The 11,358-nt window shown below is 36.2% G+C and overlaps 1 long non-coding RNA gene across 1 annotated transcript; it reads left to right on the forward strand.

Annotated features, from left to right (window-relative positions):
* The first annotated feature begins 3,746 nt into the window (after positions 1–3,746).
* On the forward strand, positions 3,747–11,047 carry LOC127832229 (uncharacterized). Its single transcript, XR_008026752.1, has 3 exons — positions 3,747–3,871; positions 4,839–5,848; positions 6,534–11,047. It is a non-coding gene; the product is annotated as an uncharacterized LOC127832229 (long non-coding RNA).
* Positions 11,048–11,358: the final 311 nt, after the last annotated feature.

Here is an 11,358-nt window from a genome sequence, read left to right on the forward strand (position 1 = left end):
CGCTATAGTGATTCTAATTGTTGTTGAAGATATGGTAGGGTCCGTGTAGATAAAGTGTAGATAACGTGTTGGTCCGTGCTTATCCGATGATATCCGTGTCTCTGCCGTGTTGCAAAACAAGGTCACTAATTTACCTATATCTTATTCACTGTTTGGTTATTATATTTCCCATCAAAGGTGGCAAGTTTAATTGGTTGATTGTGTTGCTCTGGTAGCATACGGCATTTGTGCCCATCCTCTGTCTTCTCCAAATTCATATGTTGAGTCTCGCTCTTGGAAAACTGGGCTTAATGCATGTGCGTAAAGTGTCGACCCCTTTGAAAGGACGTATTTTCTTAGTAAAATCCAAGTTTAAGCGAAAAGTGCCGTCCCAGACTGCACATGCTAATCTGGGATGACACTTAACTCATATGCATTAAGCCTGGTTCTAAGAGAGCGCAGCTCAATTACTTTATCACAGCCGAGTTATATTGCTTGCAAAAGTGACCCAGGTGCACTGGGTTCTGTCTTGTCAATTTTCTTAATCCTGGCAATTTTATCAGTTTCCCGGGCTTTTTTTCTTCTGTTAGAATGGCCTTTTATCACAATTGTGGGAAACTCGCAACTAAAATTTTCACAATATCAAGAAGTTCACGACCCGAATTTTCACAATATCAAAAAGTTCATGACTCAAATTTTCACAATTTTAGAAAGTTCACGGCTCATTGTTTTTCACAATTATGAAAAGTTCACTTCTCTTTTTTTCACAAGGGGGGGGGGGTGGGGGGCAAGGCCGCTTCACAACAACAGGAAAAAAGCGTTGGTATCTGCACAATATGTTATTCTATGCCCAAATGCGTTCTTATCTCTTGTAAAAATTGTTTTTCACCAAGAGGGTGCTGATGTGAAATGCACAAAGTTTGCAATAGACTTGTTTCTGACAACCTTATTTTCTATTGATGCTCAGAGGGCATACGTTCAATTTCATGTTAAGTGCCATTGTAGGGATTTAATGTAAACGAATTGCAAATCACACGCCACAAATCCTTGACCTGCCTGTTACATGTAATTTTCATGAAATCAAATGAGCTTTTATGATGTCACGTGTTAAATATTATAAAAGGTTCATCGTAATGCCAAAAATTGGCGAGAACTTATTTTTTATTTTTAACTCTGTTGGTTTTTATAGGAACTTTGCTCTATGAAAATGGGGGTTAATCCATGTTTGTAAATTGTCATTCCATATAAGCCAGTGCACAGGCTTATCAGGGACGACCCTTTCCGACTAAATTATTTTTTCGCTTAGCATGTTTTTTCTTTAAACAAAGAACAAAGAACACCATAACAGCGTTAAGTGTCCCCCTGTTCAGCTTGATTTTGCAGACTGCACAGGTTTATCAGGGCCGACATTTTGCGCACATGCATTAAGTCCAGTTTTCACAGAGGTTCAATTTATCTAAAACGTATTCATTGTTTGGTGATTACATTTCCCATGAAAGATAGCATGAAAGATGATATAGTGGTTTATAACGTTGGTCTGTTAGAAGACCACATTTGTGTCTCTTATCTGATAAAGTCCAATCACTAGGAACACGGGGCTAAATGCATGTGCGTGAAGGTCGTCCCAGATTAGCCTTTTATTGTCCACACATGCTAATCATGTACACCACTTTCTTCCTAGACTTGAGTTTTGTTTAGACGAGACTTCCTTAATATAGAAATTCCATTTAGGTGGAAAGTGCTTCCCATATAAGCCTTTGCAGACCGCACAGGCTTATCAGGGACTACATTTTACGCACATGTATTAAGCCCTGTTGTCGCAGAACAACGTGTTATCGCAGGACGGCAGTGAGCTTGCCCAGACAATCGAGAAGGAGACGTTCCATGAAAACAAAAGACTCATTAGCAACCCGTTTAAACGGACTTTTCGAAATCTCGTGTTTGTGTTAAGCAATCAAGTGGATGGACCGATCAAAGTGTAAGCAGGGGAAATCAATGCAACAGATTTTCTTTAGGCTAACACAAATCCTGAAGCATGTTGATTACAGAATGTATTTATAAATTTCATGATGACGCTTTTAAAACACATGTTTATAACTAACTTCTATTCACATATCAGCTGGAAAATATAACCATTTTGGAACAATGGCGGCCATTGTTGCAAACATATGAGCTTGGCTTTGGGAAAAAGACGTTTAATACATGTGCGTAAACTGTCATCCTGGATAAGCCTGTTCAGGAAAGACACTTTCCACTTAAAGTATTTTTTCTTAGCGAAAAAACGATATTCTAAAAGTGTCGCCATAATTAGCCAGTACGCACTGCACATGCTGATGTTGGACGACACTTTAGGCGCATGGATTAAGTCCAGTTTTTCCAGCACAAGGCTATATAGGGGCAATAGTTTTATTTATCAGTTTATTGTCAAAGTTTACTTATCTTGTGAACATTTTTACCTCAATTTAACCATTGACCACTAAGATATGTATTTTTATGCATTTGTAGTTTATTAAAAAGTTATATTTAATGCAAGACCTTTCTTACTAATTCAAGTTTTAAAGGCCTCTTTTCCAACCCTTTGATACTGATGAGCAGCAAACAGCATACAACCTGAACAAACTGAGTTTTGCGCAGGCTGTTCTGGTTTTATGCTGTTTGTACATAACAATTTTCACTTTGCCTCTGAATGGGAAAGGGTTAAACTGTAAATAACTGTTTATACTTTTATACAATGTATGTATACTACATTTTGGCTTTGTTTAATATTTACATAATTGTGTTTTATTTTGCCCATAGATTGATGGAAATTTATATATTTTTAAATAAATTTGGAATATGCATTATTAATGTCCAAATTATTTAGTAAAGATCAAATATGTTAAAATGTAAATAAAATCTAGGCAATATGATTGCATAAAATTCTTTTAAATGTCTTCATGTTTTGCAATACAAATTGAATCACCTTCATGTCACAATATCTTTATAAGCTGAAGTATAGTCACATCCTTTAATTCATCATGCAATATTGTATTCACAGCAAAATGTTCACGCAGTCTGTCTATGACATAATTATCACCCTTATTACAAATTCTACAGGACAGAAGAAAAAGCATATCTCTTCAACTAAGTTCTTAGCAAATCTGTGAAAACTTCTTCGATTCCCATCATAGGAGTCAGGAAAGTTGTCAAGGTCCTGCAAGAATCTTTGTTCTGGCTTGTGAGTCTTCAGGCAAGTTTTGAGAAACTGTTGCTTTCAGATAGTCAAAATCGTCTTCACTGTCTGTTATCGCCACATGGCTAAATACATGGGTATTTTCAAAATACTGTCATAAATTAATATTGTCAATAACTTTAACAATCTCTTTCACTACACGGGTCATGGTTTCAAGATATGGTGTGTATGGTTTTCCACAAATAAGTTGTTCAAATCATGTTCATTGGGTCACAATTAACCAGGCCCTAGGGTCACATGATTTATATAGACTAAAATATTAAACAACTTAAAAATCTTATGCTCTGAAACACCAAGGTTAAGGGTGATATTTGGTGTATGACATCATACGGTGCTTCTCTACTAAATCTGTTCAAATTATGTCACTGGAATTGAAATTGACCCATCCTAGAGTTTACATGATTTTTATATGTATAACTACACAATTTTTACACAAACATCAATAGGTCTGCATACAACAGTTTTCACTTGCATGTCTCAGGTGAGCGGCCATCTTGTTCTTGTTAAATGTTGTCGCATGTTTATCCGTAGTATCGGCCCCTTTAATGAAAACATCTAAATAGTTTTAGTTGAAAGATTGGAAAATATACATGATGAATACGCCAATGTATAGCTTAATGTGTTTTCTTGGACATAACAACAACAACTTCATTAAAATCGGTATGTTTTGCCAAAATACTATTGTGCTATTTTAATTTTATCATGGGCCAATCTTGAAAACTGTGGTATTAAACCCAACTTTCAATTCCCTCTGACAAAGATTAAAGCTAGATTGGAGTCCTAACTTGTCATTAAAGGGACCATCAGCCGCGATTGACGAAAAAACAAAAGTTCTAAAATACCGTCTTTTTTACAATTGTTAGTTTTTATTGATCAAAATATTACGACTGGTATATTAACGTACATAACTTAAAACAAGTTCATATTTTCAGTATATTCGGTAATGAAAATCCGCAATGTGAAATCGAAAGTACATCGCAAAAATAGGTGACATAAAGATATACACGCTATGAATAACGCAAGTAGATTGCTTGTTTTTAATATAAAATATGTACAATTCACTACGCATGCACAATTTGTATTCATGGGTTTACAACGTGACGATGATGATCAATCTACTTGCGTTATTTATAGTAAACTGGTAGTTACCTGGTACCTATGCCCAGTAAAATTTATTGCCGAATATACTGAAAATATGAAAACTTAACAACTTTGTTCAATTCATGTTATATACCAGTCGTGATATTTTAATCAACATAAACTAATAATTGCAAAACTATACGGTATTTTAGAACTTTTTTTTATATTAAATATTTTTTGTTTTTTTAAGAAACCAATATTTTTTGCATGTACAGTAAATATAGACAGAAGGCATTCTTAGTAAATCACTAAATGGGCCTTTGATTTTACATCCAGTAAAAAACTGATGAAATGAATACTTAGGTTTTAGATGCTACTAAATGAATGTTTGTATATACATATATACCATGTATTGCTGGATTCTAATTTATAATCTTTCTCATTCTGATGTTACCAAAGTACTTTAAGATTTCCATGCCAAAAGCTTTAAATAAAGTATTAGGTATTTTATATAACTTACAGTGTTTTTAATTCTCTTTTCTTTCAGACTCTGCTAACAGCTAACACTTATATCCGACGAAGTAAAAGGTCAGTCCTCAGACCTTCAAAAACTGTCAGATTCTATAAAAACTATTCTGGAAGACATGAAGAAACTCCAAGACAATCAAGAGGCGAGCATTCAATATGTTCAAAGTTCATATGATGAGCAGTTACAAACAATAAAGACAACTCGCCAAAATAAATATAAATTCAGCCTTAGACACAATTGAACAGAATACACTGAAGAAAATGAAAGATACTCTGACCAAACTTCAGGCCCTTGCCAAAAGTGATGTTGACAAATGTATCGGGCTTCGGGATGAATTGAAACAACTTTGAGACGCGATACAGGACATAAGTGATAAAATCAAACTGGAACTATCCTGTATAGCCACCAGCAAATGCAAGGATAAAATTCAGCAGTCTGAAACCTTTCTGAAGGAGAATTATCTTCAGGCTAAAGTTTCTATAACATTTCAGCCCAACAGTGAAATTATACAGTACTTGTCCAAATTGTCGGGTTTCGGACGATTGAACAGACATTGATGGGGCAAGAGGATCCAAACAAGGTGTTCACTGTACAGGGAAAGTCTGTACAACATGTGAAAATATCAAGTGATTCAACGGAATGCAGTATTGCAGCCATCTGTGTTCTCCCAGACAGACAGGTCCTGGTTGCAGACAACAATACTGAGAATGTCAAGCTGCTTGACCAGCAGAACCAGGTGAGCAGTCACTGGAGTGTTACTGGCAGGCCAGTTGGTATGTTAGAAATTACACCCAGTGAGGTGGCTGTGACTGTGAATGATGCTCCTAAAATACATGAGGTCCAGTTTATCACAGTCAAGAACATGCAGCTGGTGATAGGAAGGAAGCTTCAGTTACAACATACATGTACTGGTATTGTCTACCGCCAGTGAGACCTGTATATCAATGCAGATACTGCACTGTACAAGTAAATACTGAGTGAAAAACAAGTCAGCAAGATGTACGAGAATAAATCATACACATTTACAGGTAAGAATAAAAAATCTTAATATTATTATGTTTAATAAATAGAATGTAGCATAATTGTATTACTGCAGCCACAGATAATAATTCAACATCAAGTTCAGTTCATTCAGTGTATGATATGTCTATAAAAAGTGCGTTTTAAAAGACTGTTACCTTTAGTCAATATTTTTCGGTGTGTTTGACATGTACAACAATTGAGTATGAACTTGTAAAGAACACCGTTGTCTTTTATAATTGATCAAAAAACTATATATAATTTTTCAATTTCAGGAACAAAAATAACTAAAAGTTACTTGTATGTATGATGGTCATGTAAAATATCTAAATTTAAGCGTCAATAACATTGTTATCATATGTGTATGTATGGATAATCTAATATAACTGCATGTAGTTACATCACGTGACACATTCATGTGCATTTTGCAGTGTTAGTATTACCTTCTGTGTTGTTGTGGTAGACGTCAATTCTTTAAGCACCAGTCACATACAAACATTGAGAAAAAACAAAACACTGGAACAAAACTTCCTGCCAAACCTTATTAATGATTATTATTTGATTTTAATGACCTTAATCATTTGTTGCATAATGTATTTTATTTAACAATGCAATATTAATACAGTTTTAATATGATTTGTTATCAAATACTTTACAGATTATTCAATATTTTGATGTTACTCTGTTTTGCAGTACATATGGTTGCTGTGAGTCCCACAGGGGAAAGGCTGTACATCACTAATCTCTCCATTAACAAGCTTCTCACCCTGGCCAAGGATGGTTCAGTCCTGGCCAGTTTTGCTGACCCTTCACTAAAAGCCCTACATGGTGTACACGTGACACCTGCAGGCTAAGTGCTGGTAAGTGGAGGCATATACCCCAAATTCTACATCACACAGTTGGACAGTGAGGGGAGAAGAAAACTGGCCACTCTTGCTACCCTTAAGGATGGGATTGCTGACCTTTGGTCAGTCTGCTACAACAGACACACCGCCTGCATTTTCATCTGACTTTCGGAAAAAAACAGTATCCTGGTGTTCAAAGTACAATAGTGTTTGTTTAACATGCATCTTGTTTTATTATTAAGATTATATAAATGGTCATGAGAATATGTTGTTGTAAAATTAGAACACTTTGATATGATAGTAAACTAATGATAGTTTTACTAAAGAGTGTATGTGAACATTAGAAGTGCTATAAATGTATTAAATTGTTCTATGACAATTTCTATTTCACTTAACACGTTAAAATGATGTTTGTGCAGGGAATAATTTATGTTATTTACCTGACATCCAAATCAAACTCGATACTGTATATTGTCTGTCATTTCCTTTGCGTACATATATATATATATACATGTATGTATTCATTGCCTGATGGATTGATGACAATAATTCAAAACCAACGATCTTGCCAAGGCAGTTCAATTTTATTTCTGTAAAGCGAGACAGAAAATACGGTTTGCGTAAAGCTTGAATACTCATAATAGGGGAGTGATTTCGATCATATTAGGTCGGCTATTCATGTACAAAACGGAATCCTCCAGACTATTATTAACCTGTGACCTATGCACGTTTTGGGTAACGTGAGCGCCGGTTTCACATGTTGTCCGCTTCCGCGCATTTCAAAACAAAGAAGAACTACTAAATAGCACAATCAGTGTGGTTGTGTTTGGATCTGGATCGATAAATGTTAATACTGTGTACGTTTAAAGATATATTTTAATTTTTTCCCTGTGCACTAGCAAGTTATCAACATTTATAATATATACGATATCGGTACAAAACAAACGTGGCTTCGTAAGTGAAAAATGCATTACAACTGGAAAAACACGACACACTATACACGTGCAAGTCAATGACATGTATAAATAAAGAGTGAGCTGCGCCCATGAATTAAACGTTAAAGTGCATTTTATATTGACAGGGTAAAATAAATCATAGCAGACGATATTTAAAGTTGAAATTTAAACTACGCAAAAACAAGCGGTCGATAGTAAAGTTAACATGGGGCGGGTTATACGAGTATTGAAAATGTGGTCATAAAACAGACGGAGTGCATTTACGAATTAAAGCGGCACTATGGGAAAACATAATGTAAACATGATTTAAACGAAATGTGCAGGTGTAAGACAGCGTGAGCTTAGGCTGGTAATGACATTATTATTCATCCTTCAGGCAAATGGCGTTGTAAACAATGATGCAATGGTCACGTGGTTATAGCGTTTTCGAAGACTGGGCCCGTTTGCGAACACGGCAGCAACTCCAATGGCGGCTTATCTATGGAATGTATTTAATATAGAGTTAAATAATTGCAACTCGCAGGCATTTCAAAAAACACGCAATTAGCTTTTAACGGCGATATGTTCATTTAATAAATTCAGGGAGTTGTATATGTTAGCAGAAGTATGGCCAGCTCTCGGGGTCGTCATTTTATCATAGGATTAACGTATGGTACTGCATTTCGAACATATTTTTGTAATGCTCCAGGGCGATCTAGCAAAGGCCTGTCGTAGATAAAAGAGCCCCATATATCGATTTTTTATGTTATGTTCGATTCTGCCTATGGTCGCTCAATATAAGCTTGAATCTGTATTGTCAAGAATATCTCTTACGTTGGAATTTATTATCGTTTATTCAGAATCAGCGAATAAAAATATATTAAATATATTAAAATGGCATTTCCGGCGAGGATAATAGTATGGGAAAACACCAGGTTTTTCAGAAATGATGACGTTCACTTATCTGACGTCGGACTCAAAATATATATTTAGATTCGTTGCGCAAGTGTTTATTAAAACTAGTTTTAAACATGCCATAGAATTTGTATTTGTAGCGGAAATTCTATGTCTTGGAGGTGATCGGAACCATTAAAATTATACATTGGTAACTATATATTGATGTACATACGTCCGGGGTAGGTAAACATAGCATTTTGTTGTCACCTATCACGTAGTGCTCGTATGTGTGAGGACCCACCCACCCAAAGAGATTGTTGTTAATATGTTAAACCTTTTTGTGATGTTCAAATGTACTGCCGAGATATTTATAACAGAATGGCTGCCAATCTGACGCGGGCGACCACGGAACACGTTCGGGTTACATTCACCAACTGTACACCACTCATCGTTATGACGTCGGTTTAAATGTCGGGCGTCAAATCGTGGATAGCGGCGGCGCCATGGCATGGATACATCGCTATAGTCCAGAGCTAGGTCAATATCCAGGATGTTGCTGAGACGCGACCTCATTGAATGGAAATTATGGGTAACAAAGAGTCACCCAATGTGTTTGAGTGTTTCTGCTACTTAACCTGTCGTGTAAAAGTGCTGTGACGTGTGCCTTCTTGCAGCGACATGAATGTGTATTAATAGAAGGTTGTTGATCTGTCGCGGGCGACCACGGAAAACGTTCGGGTTACATTCACAAACTGTACACGACTCGTCGGTAAGACGTCTGTTGAATCGTCGGGCCTGAAACCGTGGATAGCGACCTTTGCATGGATATATCGCTATCGTCCAGAACTAGTAAAATATCCAGTATGTCGCTGAGACGCGACATCAGTGAATTGAACTTTCAGTTCTGAGCGTTACGGAGTTTAGCACAGAACGTGGGTCTAAAAATAACGCATTGTACACCGCAGGTAAATGTTCGGTTCGTTTATGCGTATGATTGTCACGTGAGTGATGGACACTCAGGCGGACATAGGAGGGAATGTGCACGGGGTTTTCATTGTTTGGTCAGTCCTACGCTATACTTCGACCAGTAAACTTTTACTTCTTTAAATTCGAATCGCATTAAAAAGTTGGCTAAAATGACCCGTTATGTTTGTTGAGTTACATAATGTCCACAGTTACATGTTAATATTGGTTGTTTTCGGGTATAGTTTTCCAGAGTTATTTTACATTTGGCATCTGATAATTTCTGATGAAGTTTTATCTCTGGTTTTTACTCTGGCCTTGAAATCACCATTAAGGGATAAATAATAGAAGTGAGGTATACACATCATAGTTGTACTGTGTTACATAATTCATAAATCAAAGTTGTAATGTCATTTTATTTTACGATTTTACTTGATTGTTATATATTAGACATTATGGGAAACAAAGTGTCACCCAATATGTTTGAGTGTTTCTGCTACTGAAATGTGCCATATAAAAGTGCTGTGAAGTGTGCCTTATTGAAATGAAATGAATGCGTATAATAAGGTAATTTTATTGCTGCATACTTGTGTGAGATATAGTTTTTATCACGACAGTAAATTATTGAGATCTATGACAATCTGACACAATAACATATGTCAGTATTAACTCATGTTATATGTTTGGTACGTCATTTAAAAATGTCATTTAGGCCGAAATTCTATGTCTTGGAGGTGATCGGAACCATTAAAATTATAAATAGGTAACTATATATTGATGTACATATGTTCGGGGGAGGTAAACATAGCATTGTGTTGTCACCTATCACGTAGTGCTCGTATGTGTGAGGATGGCAGGAATGCTTTCAAAATTATTTTCGGGATGGTATGGGTGTTCTAGTACTCGCTCGATGGCATGGCGTGCTTAGGCGTACCTAAATAGCTATTTTTGGCTTGAAAACCTACGGTACGGCGTTCCGAGGATTTATTTTGTCGGTTGCGGATGGCCTTAGCGATTGCGAATGTATGCTATGTTGCACGGTACGGCGTACCGATAATTTATTTGGCCGGTTGCGGATAGCGATTGCGCATGTATGTTATGTTGCACAGTACGGCGTACCGAGAATTTATTTTGCCGGTTGCGGATGGCCTTAGCGATTGCGCATGTATAATATCTATTTTCGAACCAGCAACGTGTTCGTTGAAATAGGAATTGCATTCATTGGCGAAATAGCATAAAATGGTGTGGGTTGTGTGATGGCGATTATTGCATAAACGAGAAGCTAAATAAATAGTGCAACTGGGGTTGGGCAATCTTTAGGCTATCTTTAGGGCAGTACTTCCGGTCGTCTCCTCGACATGACTCGGTTATAGTGCTAGTCTATAGCTGAGGTTTATTTACTCTAGTGCTAGTCTGGTGTAAATTATATTCCGCCATTGGCCATTTAATTCCATTTATAGAATTTGGATTGTTCCTCTCATATGTTTTCTATTGTTCAAATATAGAATATGAATGTGTTTACGTAAGGTATCACATTAAAACATTATAATAAATATGAACTGACAAAGCTAGCTGTTCTTGTAATTATTTTTCAGTCATCGCTCTTGTAAATAAATTCGCGTAGAACAAGTGGATGTCGCCAAAAGATCAGGGCTAAATTTGATAAGTTTGCTACTGTAACCGAACGTACATGACATAGACAAATGGTAGTGGACGTTTACACTTTGTAATCCGAATAACTATAACCGGATGAATGAATCGAATCTTGGATAACGAATGGGATACTGAGCTGCTTTCTGAAATAATTAGTTTTACATATATTACATTCTATGCACTAGTTTTTATTATAGCATATAGTTCTTCCTCACTCTTCGCTCT

This window comes from Dreissena polymorpha, chromosome 5 (genome assembly GCF_020536995.1).
Source record: "Dreissena polymorpha isolate Duluth1 chromosome 5, UMN_Dpol_1.0, whole genome shotgun sequence".
Classification (NCBI taxonomy): domain Eukaryota; kingdom Metazoa; phylum Mollusca; class Bivalvia; order Myida; family Dreissenidae; genus Dreissena; species Dreissena polymorpha.